The sequence below is a fragment of the Pygoscelis adeliae genome, unplaced genomic scaffold (genome assembly GCF_000699105.1).
Source record: "Pygoscelis adeliae isolate BGI_AS28 unplaced genomic scaffold, ASM69910v1 Scaffold4, whole genome shotgun sequence".
NCBI classification, from domain to species: domain Eukaryota; kingdom Metazoa; phylum Chordata; class Aves; order Sphenisciformes; family Spheniscidae; genus Pygoscelis; species Pygoscelis adeliae.
The window spans coordinates 18145276-18164672 of record NW_008824986.1 but is presented as its reverse complement, the minus strand read 5'-3'; the positions used below and the strand labels follow the sequence as shown (position 1 = coordinate 18164672).

The 19397-nt window shown below is 43.4% G+C and overlaps 1 protein-coding gene across 1 annotated transcript in view; it reads left to right on the top strand.

Moving 5' to 3' along the window:
* MXI1 (MAX interactor 1, dimerization protein) overlaps nt 1-19397 on the top strand; it is a 48789-nt gene that overhangs the window by 18925 nt on the left and 10467 nt on the right. The gene's annotated exons all lie outside the window — the stretch shown is intronic.

Sequence of the window (19397 nt, the reverse complement as noted above, 5' to 3'; positions counted from 1 at the left end):
GGGACGGGGACGGGGGGGGGAAGACACAAAAAGATCTGAAAAAGAAGCCTTGGTTTTGGCTGGTTTTTTCCCCTCTCTCTGAAAAGGCAAGAAGTGACCCAGTTTTGTGACTAATCTGTATGCAGAGTAAATACTGTTCTTCTCCTGACACAGTGAAATCTGATTGGGGCACTTTCCATACATGAGGTTGCTACGGGATCAGGTTTCTTGGGCCCTGGGTAATATGTGTTACCGTGAACCGAAGGGCAGAGCCCTGTGCTCTACACCCTCTCCCTCCCACCCCTCTGTTGGGCTGTAATAATCTCTGCGACATGGGAGAAAATACCATTGTCCAGAAGCTCAGAGGTCTGCCTATCAGCGCTCCTGTGGAGACTCTCTCTTCTAACCTGTTTTAGGATTGCGCCTGTTTATCCTTGAATCTGAAGTTTTAGCAAGCCTTGCAGTTTTGTTACTTGGCTAGCTCTGCTATATGACTCAACCCTTTTGTAACAGGAGTTAAAGTAGGATAAATACCGTTGAGACAAGGGGAGCTAGTTCACACACAGATCAGATTATCGCCTTCCATTCAGGATGCTATAGTTAAGGTTGTGTCAGGATTTCCATTATAAACTTATCTTGGCTCTTCTGTGGGGTTTGAGGAGGGCTGAGGGGGGGGTGTCTGTGTGTTTTGTGGCTGCTGGAACAAAGGCAGTGCTCTGGCCAGCTGCTCCTATGAAGAAACCCCCAGGGTGGGAAAACTGAGTCTAAGTAGCTTGATTGCCTCCTCTTCCCTCTTAGCAGCCATCATGTAACAAGGGATTGCAGCACTGTAAGGATGGTCAAAGATACATAGAGGCTTCGAGCCAGTGTGTATTTCCATTCAGACAAGATCTTCCCATGTAGCTTCAACGGAATTGGAGCTGAGTACCTTGTGCATCACGTTGCCCTCGGTTTCCCCCACACCTGCCTTTGCCAGCAGCAGCAGTGCTGGGAAGCAGTTTGGCCTTTGCATAGTGTGGGTTTTTTCTTCCAGGCTGTGCTTCTACCTCCTGGTAGCTTTGACAGTCTACAGAGTTGTCCTGGTCCTGCCTTTCTGGGGTGATGCAGAGAGGTTTTTTATTTGAGTTATATTGCTCTCCCGTTCGCCTCCGACACTCAACCTTTCCAGTCCCAGGTTGAGCTGTGTTGAGAAGTGTTGGCTCCTGGGTTTTCCAATGCTCTCTACAGTTTTATTTACCAATGAGGGAAAGAAAATGCAGTGCTTGGGTCTGACCCAGAATGGAGGGTGCTTTTTTCTCCATGACAACAGTAAACCGTCACTAATTTTCAATGTGCTTATTTGCATATCTAATTGTTACTGCAAATGCTGCTTGCCCTCAGTACGGCTTTAGAGCAGAGCTCTCTCCATCTTCCCTGTACCAACCTGGTCCTCTCAAGTTGGCCAAGTTTGCGTGAATCTGTGACTATCTTTTTCTACTCTCAGGCTTGTGGGGCAGGCAGTGAAGCTTCAGACTCTGTGTGGGTGAGATCTCAGCAGCTAGCGTTACATGCTTATTGTCCAGCTAAGGACTGGCAAATATTGATGGGTTTAGGGTATGCCTGATACCAACTATCTGTGTGAGTTGAGGAAGTTTCTGCCTTGATTCCCTGTCTTTAACTGAGGACAGTAGTATTACCTGGGGTGGGGATATCATGAGGATTGACTACTGTCCAGCACTTTGTTACATATGTTACTAGTGAGAGGAGTAGTATTACCTGTGCTTGCCCTTATGCCACCTTTTTCTGAATGTTGACGAGCTGTTTGCTTGCTGCAGAATTTGTCTTCCCGTTCCCAGTTGGTGTAATATCATCTCTCTCTCTTCCTCTCCTTATGCTCCCTCGTCCCCACCTGTTCCAGACTCCTAACCATCAGCCTTCTCAGCAAGGTTTTTCCTCCAGGGCTTCCCGTTCCCGAGGCACTGTATTCCAGATCTGTGTCTCAGACATGGTTTTACAAGCCCTTGGTTTTCATCTTTCTGGGAAGGACACGCGTTTGATCACGTTGGGTGGTCTGTACAGGCAAATTCCTATATCTGGGATCTTTGGTCAGGAGCCTGCTGCTTCTGGTTTGGGATTGTCTGTCCCTTAATGCAGGTGCTATGGCCTGATCAGCTACACACATCTGCAAACCCAGCTAGACCCTGTAGTGGCTATGCTGGGTTTGCAGTGTTTGTTACCAATGATTTGGACAGTGAGTTTCATACTGGAAGCATTTATTTTCAAACTCCACAGCAGTGTTTTCTGAGTGAAGGGGATTGCTTCCTGGTTAGATTTTCACCATGTTTTATTTGCTGTGTTGTTAAGTTTGTAAGTGTCTCCAGACTTAACTGTTGCAAAGATAAAAGCCCTGATACTAATGGCTTTGTGGCTGGCAGGTGCTCATTTTCCCTATTATTTGAGATTATTCCTTTTGAATCTCTCTGTTATCCCCATTATTGACACACACTGTAATTTTCAAAATTGTCCACTATTAGGTCTCTGACTCTGATTTTTCCCTTCTTGTCTGCGAACAGCAGCCTTCTTATGTTCAGTTAAATTTTGTTTTAACCCATTCAACAATTACACAGTTTCTTTCAAGCAGTAGCAAGAGAATAGTAGAAAAAAAAATGCTCTCCTCCTCCTTTTTGAATATGTGATTTAACTTGGACTCAATATTGCAGAGCTGATGATGTTTCAATGTATCAGGATTAAGAATCTTGTACCCCTTTGATGTCAAAAGGTAACTAAAAATATATTTAAAAAAAACGAAAGCGATGTTTTAAGCTCCACTCCTTTTCTTAGTCTTGAAATATTTCATGAATGCTCCAGTGGTTCTGCTAAGAAGCTGTTTGATTTGGTACCGAATATTAACTGTAATATTTAAGTGACTTCTCTTTCTGCTTTGATTTGGTTTTTTATCTGAAAATATTGCAGTGACATTTATATAAGGGGCTTTGTTTGATTTATAAAAGATTAAAGTTAATTTATAGTTATTATCTGTCATTAATCCTCATGTTGGAAAATTGTTTGTGTTTTTTATTTAATGGGTATGCGTTTCAGTTTATCTCTGCCCAGGATGAGTCATAGCTTGCATTTAAACAAGAAACCAGTATTCTGCTTCTCATCTGCTGCAAGACGTAACTAAAACAATACTTTTTAGTCCTTTAACATGTCTACCAAAAAACTGATTCGTCAGCAACACCCCATCATTTTCTAAAAGAAAACATGATAAAGCAAGTGACTTAAAGATGAACTTTAGTAGTGTAATATTTTCTCAAAAAAGGATAATATATAAAATTCAGGCTTAAGTTAAATCATGTGTGTTATACAGATAGCAGAATTAACTGTTTTCTGTGAACATTTTAGACACGCCAGTTTTGGAAGGATGTGGTCAGTGTGGTATGACGAGAAGGTACACGGCACTGAGATGACTTTCCTGCTGCTTTGTGAAGTGGCAGTTCTGGTAGACCAACATGGTGGTGATGTCTGTCAGAAGAGTTATGTCTCCTAATAGAACAAGAAAGATATTTGTAAAGCTATTGATCAGATGTAAAAAAACCAAAACAAAGTCCTTCTGTATATCCTAGATTGATCTATTTGTTTTTGGTGATGATTGTATTGTAATACAGCAGAAGGAAGGAAAACAAAGTTGAGTAACTGGGTAAGGAATGAGTTATTAGGGCAGATTTTTCTTCTGGTAACAATAATTTAGCTCAAACAAAAGAGATCTGAGGAGGGGAAGAGACTTTGGGAGAATCACTGAAATCAGAATTCTCTGAAGATCTCACAGAATTTGTGGCTCTGCAAAAATACCTTGTTTAAAATGAAAAAGGACAAAGTCTAAAGGAGACAAAACTACTTCTAAACCAAGTTGCTAAAGAGTTGTGTTTAGTGTAAAAGCACAGAGTGAAGTGATGTAAGATCTTTCCTCTCTGGTATCTGTTGAGATGATCATAAACAAGGTAAAGAAGACGGACACATAGCCGTGATCGAGTACTGTGTTTTTTAGCCTTTCTGACTCTTACCAGGATCCTCCATCTATCTTCTGTGATTCCCCACTCATTCTCTCTTTAACATGAGAGACTGTTTATTGCAGAGTGTTTCTCCAAAACGGTTTCTCACGCAGAGCTGACTGTTAATGCTAGGTTGCATATTTGAGGTAGCAAATGAGATAAATGTTCAGTAGGGTTTTTCCTTTAGGAGAAAACCATGACCTGGGTCAGCTTGCACTGAAACGTGGGGCCTTCTGAGGCTCTGCAGCAATTGCAGTTTGGTTCTGTTTCTCTAGAACAGGGGCTTGAGAGTGTCTATTAGCAAAATGCAAGAGGAGGAGGGGAAAGCATTTAACATAGGGCATTTAAATAGTTCTGGTATTAAATAGTGCAGACGTGCTGTCTAGGCTGGGAAAGATAGAGGGAATGGAAATGAAAGTATAGTGAATCCTTGCTACTCTGAATAGACATGGATGATTGTACTTTTGTAGTGCCATATATACTTGCCAAGGCAATCTGATCAGTGTTTGTCTTAAACCAACTAATCAATGTGGTATTGAGTTCAATGCTATTTATCAGGAGAGCTGGAACAAGAAACTAATCCAGTAAATTTCATTTGTTCTCTGAAGTGGGCTTTGTTTTCATGTTAACTTCATGTAGCAAATGTTGACAGTACATATTGTTTTCCTCATTAATAAAATTTGGAACCTGTGATGTTCCCTGCAGCAGTCAAACCGTGGCCAACACAGCTGAACATGCATCTTTATTTGACACATCCAAAGGTCAGAGCATGCACTGATCCAACTTGCTCCTTGTGGGAACTGCAGCTAAACCCTCCTGTTTCCGTGGCCAGTATGGAACAAGAGCTGGAGGTAGCTAGCTGTCTTCGACTAGTCATCTTGGATGACAGATGCCTCCGTTTTCAGCTGGGACTAACAACTGTCAGCAGAGCTGAAACGTGTTCCTCTAGGACATCTGGATAACTATTACACTGCTGTGCCTGATTTTGCTTAAGCTGGAGAGAGTGAAGTCTGTCGTTTGTGGAGTAGCTATCGGAGAGATGTTCTTTCTGGGTACATTCAGGCTCAGTTATCGTTTAGTGTCAATCTGCCTTTTGCTATACTGTGGTTATTTCTTTGCAGTGCTCTGGGAACTCACCAGTCAGATGCTGTAAAACTGTGATCTGGTCTCTTTTGCTGACCACCACGCTTGTTCATGTGAAGTGCCTCCTTGTGCAGAAGCAGCGTTTCGATTCACTTACAATCAAAAGTCTGCGAAGGCTTTGTTTCACGTTGGCTGGGCAGCAGAACATTTTGAACTCTGAGTAAAGCTGCTGAAAAGGGACAGTTAGTCTCCTTGCCAAAATTTGAAGGAAACAAAATGATCCTCATTTTGTTGGAAGTCCTTCAGTACTGCTCATATTGGAATTTCTAGTTTCAATATGATTTTTTATGTTTTATTCAAAGTGATGCAGTGAAGAATGAATGTATGCCTGCCTTCCTTTCTGCTCCTAGGTCTCTGCACCTCCCCTATGAATCCAATAGCAGTTGGAGAAGGAAGAAGAAAAAGAACAATACTATTTTGCATAAACTGTCACAAAGCAAAATGTTTTTGTTTCAACAATGTTGCACAAAAAAATCACTGTTATAAGCCAGTTTTCAGAAACAGATATTTATCACAAAACACTTCTCAACTAAGATGTGTTTTAGGGACACTTTATGATGTGTTTTCCTCCCATAATGTAGAAAGAAATGTCAGCACAATCTGCTTGGCCTTGCCTCGATGAAGGGAGGCTTTAGAGGAAACCCTCATCTTAGAAAGAAACATGCTCTGCAGTCAGGTCTCCCCACTTACTGGCTGTGTTCTTGCATTCAGCGTCCTGTGCTTAAGATTTCCAGAGTAGTTAATAGAAGAGGTATCAAATGGTGCATTACTGGTTATTTACTGCTTTCAGGGAGGCAGGAGGGGGTCTGGTAGCTGCTGTGGATGTGTAATGAAAGCAGTCCTATGTACTTAGATGGTATCTGATTTGGAGTGCATCATTGCCAGCTTTAGTTCTTGAACCTCTTCCCAAACGTGCCTCCTCGAATTTCTACTTGGGTGTGTTGCCACAGTTTTCTTTCAGGCTGACCCCTCTAACAGCTAGGTATGCTTATGGCTGTCCTGAAAAAATCAAAGACTGGGCAAATCCCCTCTGTAATCAGTGAGCTTGGACCAGGGAAGAATCTGGTCCCCGGAACGAAGTCAGGCATTCAGCTTTCCTGGCTCAGTTTTCAACCATGTCAAGGCTCTGTACTTGCCATATCTCCCAAATGCATCTCTGGAGCCTTTGCTGGCTTTTTGTTTTTTGTTTTTTTTTCCTGGGGTGCTGTTTGTTGAAGTGCCAAGAGCCAGAAATTCTGATGCAACAACTTTTCTTGTTCAAGTGACTAACATTGCTCGTGGGCCTGAAAGCATTACTAGCTAAAAGCCACTTGGGGAGTTGCTGCCTTAGAGAAGATGAGGTAATAGGAATATAATTTTTGAGACAGATTACCTGTTAACTACAAGTTTCAGGACTTTGTACTCCTGGGGCAGAGGCTGGAGTTCTGTGTGCTGATTTACATCTGTATCTGGTACATGTGTTGAGGGTACTATAGCAACGTAGCTCATGCAGACTTGTGATAACCAAAGGAAATTCAGCATGGGATAGGAAATGTAGGCAAGAAACGTTATTCATTCTCCTTTCTGTATGTGGCCCATTTTTACCAAAGTATCACAACTTTGAGAACCTATAACCTTATGATATGCCAAGGAGGGGTGGGAAGAGTCAGACACCCCCATTTAACAGGTGAGGAGCAGAAACACACATGAATCCAGTGCCTGGAGTAATGGGCATGTGGGAGCAAGTTTACATCGACCCACTCCTTTGCTTCATTGATCCACATCTCCAGCCAGTTGCTTGCTTCTTCTCTCCTTCACAAAAGTTTCCCCTTTCCCACTTCTGCTTCCTTCAGAACTTCATCCTCACTCGTGTCCCCCTCAGTGTCCTCCCTGTCAGTGTTGCCCAGGGCCAGGAGGTGCTGCATGACGCTGTTTTGCTGCCCTCGCACTTTCTCCCATCTGAAAAGAGAAGAGGGGCACAAAGTTGAAGGTACCTTTGCTGCTGTAGGTGGCTGGTGGGGCTTGGCGCAGTACGGTCTAGCCCCTTGTTTGGGGCGCTGTGGTGGGTAGTGCAAGTGTGTAACAGGTGTTCATACCCTTGTCTGGGAAATGAAAGCAAAGGGCTTCATCTTGCAGTTGCCTGGCTGCAAATGGTGCTGGTCACCCCAAGCAGTTTGCATAGCTGTGGGCAAACAGACCAGGCAGGTTTCCTCCCAAACAGCGCATGTGACAACCATAAAACAATTAAATGAGCAATGTGCAACCAAGGGTCAGGAATTTTCCTCCCATGAAACCATCGGGTAATGTGGACAGGGCTAAGTCAGGGCCATGGCAGAGCATAGCAGTAGATGGTGTCATCTACCTGCCTCCCTTCCTGTGTGTCTTGAGAGCTTGAATTTGTGTAGAAATACAGATCATCTCTGCCTAGCACTCTTCGTGTTTGCTCTTTGGTAAATCCTTACAGTGCCTTTGCAAAATTGGAGTATCCCTTTTTTCAGAGGTGGCACCTGAGTCTGTCAGATGCAGGCTGCATCTCATATAGAGGTTTTGGATTTGTCCGAGTCTGGAGGAGCACTGAGGAATCCCTGGATCCCAGAGCAATGGGATGAGTCAGGTCTTCTGCCCGATGTTCCATTAAAAAAAATGAAGGGCTGCCTTTTGAAGGTATCCTTTATGTGTACACTGCTGCCTGAGCATCACTTCCCATTAGCAGTGTAATAAGATTTTCTGTCCCTCTTGCCTGTTAATTATTTACCTTTGAGAGTGCATTCATAAAGCAGCATGACTTATTTAGGGAAATTTTTTTATGGATGCTTTTTGCTCTTATTTTTTTGCCCAGGAGTTTAAGTAGAGTACCTGAAGACTCGAGGTGTAGAAGGGATTGTCCTGAATGGGAGATTTCACAAATGAGCATGTTAAGCTTATAGAAGGTGAGACAGGAAAGGTTATGTAGCAGTGGCATAGTGATCTTGTAACTGCCTGTACAAGGGTTTCTGCCCAGGAGGGGCTGAAGGAGGCATTACAGAAATTGATACAAAAAAGCTTACGCACTGAAACCTCCAGTGGAAACAGGACGTGAGCTTGAAATGCAGTGCTACTTTCATAGAAATAGACTCTCTGAATGGTATCAGTGGGTTCACGCATGGTCCAGGCTGATAACAGTTTGTATGATAAGGGTGTGGTTTTTTATCATGGTAGGTAGTAAACAGCTGCACAAAACTTAGTCATGCTTATAAAGTCAAGTGCAGCCTGCTATCTCTGAGTTGACTGGTTGCTGAGCTAGGATGGAATATCTAAAAGCATCTGAATCATTTAGAAGCACAGCTCTTAATGATTCTCAAATGAATACTTGCTCCTTCACTTGGGCACTTGTTGCTCCCCCTGCTTGTCTCTACAGTGGTGTAGTTGTGCCTAGTCATTTGGAGAGCAGTGCCAAGGGTTCCTGCACCAAATGGCTTACTGTCCAGGACAGTGAATAATGCAACAACGAAAGGAGGGCATTTGATAGACACCATTCTTCATGTGAATAAGCAGGTATATTTGTTTGTAGAGAAAGGGCAAAGACCCTTTTACAAGCATGAAAGCTGGCAAAGCCACATGCCCATCGGGGGGATATGTGGAAAGCAAAAGAAAGTTGATGCCAGACTTGATTTTGCTGCTTATTTGTGTATGGGTAGATCTCCCTGTGAGCAGCCCAGGAGAGAAAAGGAACAGAACAGGAGGGTTCAGAGCTGACACCAGCCCTGAGGAGCTCACCGTGCCTGTCCCCAGCCCTGAAGAAGAGCCTGGTCAGCCAGGAGTATCTCGGGACCTGAGAACAGGCAGCTGCCAGCATTTCCATCTGCTACCACAGTGCATTCCTCTGCTCTTTCTGCTCAGAGCTGGATTGTGCAGGGATTGCTCCAGCTATCCCAGGCCTTGAGGAAGTTTTGGGTGATGTGTCCTTCATGTTTTCCTCCCAGGAGGGATTTTGCAATGCTACTTAAAGACACAACCTGTTCAACACTTGGAGTAAGTAATTCACTGTGATTTCACATGGCCAAAGTCCAGCCCTTAAATGGGAAGTGTTCTGCTCCTTCTGGAAACTCAGTGAAATTCTTCAAATTACTTATTCTGAAAGGGGGAGCTGTGTAGCAGGTTTATTGTGGAAATCAGAGGTTAAAAAGAAGTGGCTTTGTATCTCCCATGTCTTTCATTCCCACCTATTTGGCCTTGTTCCATGGGGCGGGTTGAGTTGTGGGTTGCCCAGTCAGATTTTGCCCAGCTGTATGGGAATCTTCCACACAGCTTGGAAAATACCGTTCATTAGCTACACTTTGGTAATGTCAAGAAGACTGAATGTGGGGTGAGTACTTGCATTTGCACAGATGCACGCAGTTACATGCAAGCACACACAAAGAGCTTGCAGTTAAAATCTATGTGCCCAACTCCTTTTAACAGGGGAAGACAGCCCCAGCTGTGTATACAGCTTGGTGTTTCCCTTTGATCTGTGTTTGTTTCCAGTATTTCTCGTAGACTGGATCCTGGCGTTCCTCAGAGCTGGCTGCTCTTTTCCATGTTTGCAGCTGCATAACTGCATACAGAGAAGCTTGCTGGGGTGACTGGGGTGTAACTGGTTTCAGCGTCTTGGGGTGAGGGTTCCTCTTCCCTGCACCCCCTCCTGTTGTTAGCTTTGCTCCTGTCCTTTCATCGCCAGCCCGCAGGGCAGGGGATTGTCTCATTCTGGTAGTGGAAACTGTGCCTTGCAGATGCCTGAGGATCCTCCCTGTTACTTTGCCTACCTGCTCCCACACACGTGGCATTACTGCCCTTTTCCAGCTGCACGCAGCAGCTACAGCTGCTACTCTGGAGCAGATCTTTTGTTCTGTCACCAGGGTCATAGCTCAGAGAGGCAAAATTCCCCTTCGCTTTCCAGAGACTCAGCATGCTGCCCCTGCAGCTGGCTCAGGGCCTGTGCCTAAAGGAGGGCAAGAAACTGCACTTTTCAGACTTATGGGGTGTTCTGTGAAGCTGTCAAAGATGGGGCTGAGAGGGGCCTGCAGCGCTCATTTGGTCTGTCCCCTCGCCCCAAGGCAGGATAAGCTCTGTCTAAATCTTTCCTGACAGTTGCCGATCTAGCATGGCCTTAAAAGCCTTTGACAGCAGGATTGCCCAGGGAGGCAGTGCAACCTATTGCCCTAATTAACTGTTGTTACCGCTAGAAAGTTTTTCCTAACGTCTAAGAAGAAAATTATTTCAGTATTGTTCTAGGGGAGAAAAAAAGCTGTCCAAAGTTGAGTGCCTGTGTGTGTGTGAAGGGGAGAGTCCCAAATGCTGAATATAGTAATCAGCTCTTATAGCAAGAATCACTCTGTTAGACACTAGAAGTATGCCGAGGAATTCTGGCTGAGATGAGGAAATGGGGGGGGGGGGATATTCATCTTTCCTTTTCCCGATGCATGTGTTTGCCACTTCACTTACCCAGAAAAGCAACTTTGATGCCAAAAGAAGTGGGAAACCGGATGGGAACACTTTGTCTCCAGTGGATATTCTACGTAATATGACCCTCTTAGGAAATACGCAGAGCCTGTTCTCTGTGGCGTGACCTCTTTTAAACTTTTCTTGGCTTGGAAAAGCAGCTTACAGGCTTGGTGTTTGCTGGAAAAAGCACATACGGGGATGCGTTTCAGTGAAGGGATTGCAAAGGAGGAGAAGAGGAGAAATCTTGTATCTGGTGTCATATATACTTCAGGAGAATATGCAAAGGCCTTCTGGAGTCATGAGTGTCTCTTGGAGTTTCTTTGAGTTGTGGTTTGGTTTTTTTTTTCTTAGTGATCTCTGAGAAAAATAACATGGTGGGGAAAGAGCAGAGTGGGAAGGGGGTTAGACTGGGTTGGGCACATTGTAAATGATTAGCGGTAGTTGGAGTGAAAAGCTGTTGTACAGAAGTAGGGGACTCCAAGCTGGCTCTCAGGTCTGTGCAGACGGTGCTGCCTTCCACTTCCCCTCAGCCATCCAGGGAAAGCAAATTGAATTAATTTCTTAAAGGCTTTTCTTTTTTTCTTTTTAAAGGAGCATTTGTTAGAACTGTTCTGTTATTTAAAGTGAAAAATATTATAATCTTGCCAGCTCTTGTAATCTCCACTGCAATTCTGGTGATATTCTGTGACTCTCGAATCCCAGCACCCAGACTGAAGTGTTTCTATCCCCCACATAAAACCAGTGTATGAGCCAGTGTAACCTATGTATTTAAAAAACAGAAAGGGGGGGAAGTGTCCTGTGTAGATGTTTGTTTGCTTTTTTTTAATCAATGTCTGAGCCACTCTGGTGTATTTTTTTTATGGGTCCTAAATCATAATCTTTTGGACACATCAGATTAACGGTAGGACACCAGAAACTAAATGTTTTAAAGAAATAAAAAGTTTTATGACTGCTTGATTGCAAAGTCAACAATACAGCCTTCACCTTGTGGTCTTGATTCAGACTAAACTCCTTTGAACTTTGCTGAAATTCCATCTTGGGAATTTCTCAGGACAGCGGTCAGAGGAACCTCAGATAGTTTTCACTGCATATATGGGGGAGAGCAGTGAGGTGTTATTGATCCATTTTGAGAAACATGGTCATCTTGTACTCTGGGCATTATTAACTAGCAGAGAAAGCTGAATGAATTAACTTCTGAAAGTGTCCTACTCTCTAGACGCTTCACATACCAGTGTCATTGCTGAGCTGCATGAGCACCTGAAAACCAAGAGTGGATTTAGCTGTGCAGTACTCCGTGAAGGAATTAGGATTAGCTCCATTTTGTGGATGAGCAGTGCGTGCTTCAGTTCCTCAAGGGATTTACCTGAGGTCATGCAAGCTGTCTGTGGACAGGTCTCCTGACTCTCACTTAAAGGTCTTGCTTGCTGCATAACTCTTTCCTGCTTGTGGAGAGAGTTGAAACGCCAGCCCCATTTGGTTGCTGCTTCGCCCTTCCTGAAAGTGCATGCAAACTCTGCAAGCTCCTGGCTAGCACAGCACTAGGAAAGTCAAGAAATCTGTGCTTCTGGTTTGCCATTTGGCTCTCATGATGAGGAAACCCACTGCAGCCTCTCCCCAGATAAATGGTTTGCAGTGAAAATTATCTTTTTTTGTTGTTTTTCTTGTTTTTTAATTATTATTATTTTTAACACCAGTGATTTTTGAAACCCAACAAGGAGTGTGATCCCAGGATGGGACACTGTATAGAAAAATAATTTGACCATGAAGCAGTAATTTATCTTGCCTAAATTCATGAGGCCCTGTGAGGGACATAAGCACTACAAAATAACAGGGAAGGAGGGTTGTGATTGTGATTATAATGCAGTGCCACTGCAGGTATTTCTGTAAGCTCATGTGTTGTCTGTAAGCTCTTAATGTTGTCCTGATAGTCAGACAAATGGAAACCAGCTTCCACCAAACCAGAGGACTAGGTGTTGCAGCTCCTCTCTCTCTCTCTCTTTTTTTTTTTTTTAATTATTTTTCTGTCCAAAAGAAATCATGAACCTTTCAGTCTCTGGCTTGTTCCCAGGTGGGATTCTAACCCTTCTCCTGCTGGGATAATACAGAGTGAGCAAGCATAAGGCAGCTAATCCTCCCACAAATGTTATTTTACTCAACTACAGCTGTTCTTGGTTGGGGGAATTAAAATTGTATCTGTTTGTGGCATTGCTGACCCAGGCAGGGGTCGTAATGATCTTCCTCAGCTGATCCAAGAGTTCACTAGGTAGAATGTCCTGTGCTTAATATAATGACTTTTTGAGCCCTATTGGAAGCACTAGGAGTTTTGTAGTTGAGCTGAAAAAGGTCAAGCAATTTTCATGTTTTATGGACACATTTTGTCTTGCTTCCTGCCCAAGGAAATGGTTTCCAAGTGGCCAGCTTCATGCTTTTTCCCTGTTTGAGGTTTGAGCAGTTTTACATGTCTTAGCCTTCACACATGTCCAGAGGAGAAAAAGAAAATGGAAGGAAGGTGTCAAGGGCAAGACAGGGTTTGTTTTGTTGTTGTTGGTTTTCTTCCCCTGAATTGTACATTGCTTTAATTTTCTAGGTGATAAACCCTGCTCCTCTTTGGAAGAACTGTATTGACAATGAGTTTGTATTAGCACATCACACCAGTTAAGCAGAAACAAGGTGTGTTTTCACACTCTCTGGTACCTCCTTTCAGAAACTCTTTTCTTTCCTGGTACCTCTGTATGTATGAGATCAGGACATGACTCATCTGCTGTCATAGTGCTAGGAGCTGTGCTTCTCTGTTCAGGTTCCCCTGCTGAGTAACATACATAGTTAACTTGGGTTATAGCTGTTTGTCACGTAACGTTAGCTAACTTCTAGACTTTTGAAATACAGTATTACTGTTCTTTGTGTGCAAAAATCCATATCCAATAGGAAAAATAGTGCTAGGATCTCTTAAGTTCTCCTTCCTAATGCTTTTTTCCAAACATACATCTGATAGTGACCTTGGCTGGCGATTCCTTTTTCCTGGGAAGTCTGAGGTTAAATTTAAAATAACTTTACAAGGTGAAATTACATGCACTGCTTCCTCTGTTCCAGATGCATGCCCTCTATACCTGAAAGGTACGGTAGATACTTGGTGACTTCTTAAATATTTCTGACAGTGTGAAGAGGTATTAGATGAAGAGCACATGCTTTCCTTCTGGCATAAAAGATTTTGTGTAAACAAGTATTCCAAATAGTCACATTCTTAGAATATTTTTTCATTAGCAATTATTTTCTTCCATGAGGTGAGGAAACTGGAATATCGCTTCAGAAAAGAAATGTACGGGGTAGAAAAACTCTGTCCTATCTTAATGAACAGTAAAAATATCTTTTAGTAGCAATATCTTATCTGTGTAATTTAAAAACTTATGTTAATGACAAAAATAACTTCTAGTACCAGATCAGAATGCATTCTTGATATCAGCATATTCCCCACTCATTATTTTGAAAACAGGAAATATGTTTTCCCAAATAACAAGTTGGTAGCATCCTTTACTCTTTCACTGATGGACAAATGTCCATCTTACAAAGGAAGTGCTTGCTGCTTTCAACTGGTTAGTGGCGTTACTATTTTCAAACCTGACTATATTTAGCAGGCGCCAAAGTCCAGGGTCTCTTTCAGTAGTAGTATGAAGAAACAGAGGCTCTGATTTGTGGTACTGTCTATGCCTTTACTGCTATGACACCCTGTGGACCCTGGGTAGCTTTTCCGCTGTAGCCAGGAGAGTGGTCCAGGGGCACTCTCTGGCTGCCTGCTGGGAAGCTGCCTAATATCTCAGGTTCTTCCAGTCTCAGCGCAGGCAGGTGGCCTTCAAGGGTCTCTGCAGATCCCTGCTAATTCATCTGTTTTCTGGTGTGCACCATCTTTGATTTCTCCTTGAGAGGCTGCAAGGACTCAATGGTAGTAGATTCGGACTGGAGAGCTCTTCCCATTGCCTGGCAGTTTTAGAGGCAGTTAAGTATTACGGGGTGAGAGCATCCCCGCTTCTCGGTGTCTAGACTGCAGAAACCTTGCAGGAGCCTGAAATACCTCCTCATTTCTTTTCAAAGGTATGGTGCTTAGCCAGGAAGCCTCTGAACAGAATAATCCAGAATAGCTGGTGAGTTTGGAAAATCTTGGCTATCTTTGCTGATGACCTAATTCTAACAGTAAAGCGGAAAATCTGTAGGTTGCAGCAAAGCAGGTTACTGCCTCCTCTTCGGCGAGACAGGTTTCTGATGAATGGCACAGCTGCTTTGCAGGCATGTTGGTGGCGTGGAGGAGGATGCTGCACTGGTTCGAGCAGCGTCGCCAGACATTGCAGCTGTGAGCACACTACGTGTCTCTAGAAGGATGATTATAATGGTATTAGTGAGAACGAGGGCACAGGACACTGTTGGCTATTTAAAGAGCAGGACTATTTTTAACCACCTTTAAACAAAGACGGAGTTTTTATTAGACTGGGCTAGTCGGGGCTTTATAATTAACCGACCTGGGTTGCACGTTGATGTTTATGGCTTGGTTTGCATGTTCCCTGATAGCCAAATGCAGGATTGTAACCGTATCTTACTGCCAGGATAGCAAAACTGCAATACCTGCATGGTCAGCTGTGAGCATGATTGAAAAGTTGGTGCCGAATGATCTTGTGCAAGAGGTACCTAGATATGACCATACGGGTGGCAGCTAGGCAGCTCCTTCTCTTACAGAAGGAGAATGTGATGTAGAGCATTTATGGCCTGTGAGGGCTATAGGGTTTAGCATACTGTTGTAAGCACAGCTTAGCCTAAAAGGGGTTTAGCTGGTAACATCGTGTATTGTGCTACAGTAAAGTTCAGTTAATTATGTTCACCAGGGATTAAAATACTTTTTGGCTAATGGCCAAGATCAATAATAGTAGATCCTCAGTATCTCACTTTAGGGGGAGATTAACTTTAATGAATAATAATAATAGACTCTGCTCCAGAGCATCTATTGCTATTTGACATCTCTGAACAACTGTCCAAATTGCTTTCAAAGAAAGGCAGAAAGCCATAGAGGAGCTGGGAGGAGGGAAGAGAAACTGATGAACAGGCACTGAGAGCTTGGTGCTAGATCTGGATGAAAATGAAGGGGCGAGAGAAAATGCCAGGCATTGATTGACTCCGTTCCTCTGCTGGGCAGATGGCCACCTATCCTGCTCTCATCACCTTTTCATTGTGAACACAGGCTGTTATATTTGATCTTTCTCTACTGAGTTGAAGTAGTCTTTCATTGGTGCGTCTGAAGATCAAAGGGGTTAGGAAAGGAAGAGCAGTCATGTTACTGAACAGCTGTGAGTTCGTTCTGGAGAAGGGACCTTGCAAAATGGTATCACTTTTATTACTGTGAGCATCAGTATTCAAATTTTTTTGCCATTCCTTTAAGCATCCCAGTTTTGGAAGTCATGGGATTACAGATGGTCTCTTTTTTATTATTATTTTATTCATTTAAATGAAGCTTCTGTATTCTAGCCCTCTAGCTGAGAGAGGAGAACTTCAAGGTATGCAACGAATAGGACCCAAAGGCCCAGAAGTTATTGTGTGAATAAAAATAGCCCCAGCTATATCACTTCAGCTTCAGAATCATAATGTTGCTTTACTCTATTTGTTTGGGATCTGCTTGATTTAAGATTTCTGAGTGCCGTCAGGGGGATCCTGTTCATGGGATTCTGTTCAGATGTCATTGCATTTGGCAACTGTATTCTTGTTCCAAAGAGTTTCCAATCCAGTAGATTGTCGGAGAAGGGGACAAACAAAAACCTGGGAAGGCTGAAGGATGATGGCTAGTGATAGCAAACAGTCTAGCCTTTGCAGTGCTGGTCAGAGGACAGAGTGAAAAGGAGAGTGATAGAGACTCAGTGTGAGATGAGAGCAGTCGTACTCCCTGCAGTGCCCTCTGAGATGAGAGTAGGACCCCGAGTCTTCCAGAAGTGTCCTTTTCACAGCCATGTCTGCAGCGCTGTGGCCTTGAATCCTGGAAGTGGAAGCTCTCTCACATATCCACATAACTCAAGGTGTTTGTAGGCCAACCTCTGCACCCACTGAACAACATGATTTACACTTAATGTCTGCACAGTGTGGACAGACTGATCAGCCTTTGGGAGATACAGCTAAAAGTGTCTGTTATCCTTCCATATTGCAGCCCAGGAGACACCTGTCCTGCATGAAAGCCAAATCTTTCAGCCAGATCCTCCGTATTTCACCAAGGGATTGGAGACTGCCTGATTTCCCCTCCCTCCGTCCCTCTCTTCCCCTTTTTTGGTTTTGTAAAGCCTTGAAGTAATTAATTTGCCTTGAAAATCGTAACAAAATGAGGAGAGCCCTCTCAGTCATACTCAGCTTTATACCTAGAAGGATCTCAGGAAAGGGAGAGACCTTGACAGTTGTGCGACGTGAAGAGAGGTGGGGAGAGCACGTCTCCCTCCAGACTGCAGTAGTAGGCTAGAAAGACCCATGTTGGAACAGACCAGTGGTGGCAACAGACCACTTGGCACAAGGTTTGTTGGTCTTGCAGCCTCTGTTTGCCAAGAGCCTGAAGCTCTTCCAAAGTTGAAATCAGTGATGAGTCTTCCCATCCAGAAGAGTTGGGGGTAGGAGTAATTTCTGTGTGCCTATGGGGGTGCACTTGGCCATATGCTAGCTCTGCACTGGAAGGACAGGGTTTGTAGGACAGCCTCTTTCAAAGTTTACAATGGAGAGTGTGGGCAGTATATTTTAAGTTAAAATCCTTGCTTTATGCTTACTTTACGACTTGCAGCTTCTGTTGCATGCAGATGTGGAGAAGGGTTTGTGTGCTACAAAACTGGCCGTTTTTTCCGAGTATTTCAGTTCTTTGGTAAGATGCTTCCTTTCCCAGTGTACCTTGCCTTGGTTTTGTGACTGAGGTGGCCTTTGGACAAAACGCTGCTGTTGCAGGGTGTAACAATACATTGCTGTTTGTATTTCATTTCCGCTTATGGGCTTGAATCAGGATGCTGCTTTCTTGAGCACTGTACCACCAGTTATCTCCCTGTTACGTAGCTTGTCACCAGGCAGAGGTGCATTGATTTGTGTGACTTTGAAAATCTGCATTGCCTTGTTTTTTTGTTTTTATTACTATTATTGTTCTTACTGTTGTTTAATCATAGGTCTCTTCATTTGTGGTTTGTTTTTCATCTGCCCTTGATTTGAGAATATAGTCGGGTGCATGTTCATCTTTAACTTTTGCAGACAGATCTGGTATGGTTAAGTTCAGGCTGAAAATGTTGCCCATAGAACTTTTTTGTTCCTTTAAATTCCTATTTATAATACGTTGTCAAGTCTTTTTATTGTCAGTCCTAAATTTTCATTTCTTTGTTTATTTTAAATGATAGACTTAAAAAAATGTAAAGATCTAAAGGTTTGGGGTTGTTTTTTTTTGCCCCAACTACTTTTTCGAGGTACATTTTATTAGCATTTGCAATACAAATATTCTACATGCCAGGGAGCCATTGGTAGAAATTGACTGGAAACAAAGAGGCAAATGAGCAAGTATCTCCTTCAACTGGGAGCAAACACAGGAAAATAAATAATCGTGAGAAGAGACCTGATTTAAAATCAGGAAGCAAGGCTTGTTCTGAATGATTTCACAGCTCAGGTGGAGAATATTAACTTCTAACTGCATATTTCTGAGCCAGATTTCCTTCTAAAACATGTGTCTCATCTCTGGTGTCCTGTGGAATTGGGGTGAGCGGGTGTGAGTGTGTTTATTGCAGGCTGGCTGGATGCCACCACAGCTTTATTGCGCGTGGCTGGAGGGCTCGCAGCAATTGCATAATGCTCTGCAGCAGAGAAAGCACGGGCTCAGCCCCCAGTGCCCGGCTGCCTCGCCATTCCCGATCCAGGTGCTTGGCAAAACCTCTTCCTTCGCTGAAGACAAGCGTTCGGTAAAGCAGGGGGTAGATACCGTTGCAGAGAGGGTTGGGCTGGGGGTTAGAGACAAGAGTAAGGAAAAACCATCAAGTTGTATGATGGCTATTAGAAATAAGCACACCTCTGACCTGTGAATTGCTTTTAGAAGGAAACCGTATTTTCCCCCATTTTCCTTGCCCTGTGGTTTTTGCATGTGTTTCTCATTACTTTTATCTCAAAATTGTCCTCGTCCAATGAATTATTGATGTGGGGTCACTTGCGTTTCTCCAGGAATTGCTTTCTTTAACCAGTGATCCCTCCTGAATTTTTTAAGCAATCTATTAGCTCTGAAATCCAAAGAAAGTTGGTGGTTTCTGATTTCAGGGTTAAATTAGACTCGACTTTGAAAAGGTGTAGGGGGAAGAGGAGGAGGGCAGAGGGGAAGGGTGATAATGTTCTTTTCCATGTTAGGATCTTCCTTCTGCTGGTTCTTTTGGTGGTTCTTGTTTGGTTTGGTTCTGTTGTTTTAACATCTCTTGGAGATCAAGTGTCTGATTTAGCCTCAGTGGGACTTGAGCATATTCCTAATGTTAAGCACATGCTTAAATCCACTGTTGAATTCAAGCCCTATAGACCTGCAGGCATAGTACAAAAATATCTGGGAAATGCTTTTCTTTTCCCTCAGATGCTCCCTTCTTTCAACATACAAAAATCAGAATTCAGCATTTTGAAATGCTGCTGGAGGCGAGTTGGTCATTTCCTGCTGGGAGGGAGGCTTGATCTTTTAAAGATGGGAAGAGAGTGTGTGTGTGTGTGTGTATGCACGCGTGCGTGTGTTTTGCAGATGTTCAGGCCTTGATTCAGCAAAGTCTATCAGCAGTGTCTGAGTAGGGGATAGTGCTG